Source organism: Pogoniulus pusillus, chromosome 28 (genome assembly GCF_015220805.1).
Source record: "Pogoniulus pusillus isolate bPogPus1 chromosome 28, bPogPus1.pri, whole genome shotgun sequence".
Lineage (NCBI taxonomy): Eukaryota > Metazoa > Chordata > Aves > Piciformes > Lybiidae > Pogoniulus > Pogoniulus pusillus.
In genome coordinates, this window is record NC_087291.1 from 12,002,563 (window position 1) to 12,002,766 (window position 204).

Genomic DNA, 204 nt, shown 5'->3' on the forward strand with positions numbered 1-204 from the left:
TTATTTTCCCCTCAAGGGAAAAAAAAAAAAAAGAAATGTTCATCTGTTAATTACATTCCTCTACACAAAGCAATCTTTGTGTTTCCCTCTTAGGTTCATACCTATCTCCCAGCACCAGTGAACCCAGCCATTCACTGGGAACAAAAGCACCTGCAGTTCCAGCTTTCATTGGTGGTTTCTATTTTCACTTGGATACAAGCCAGG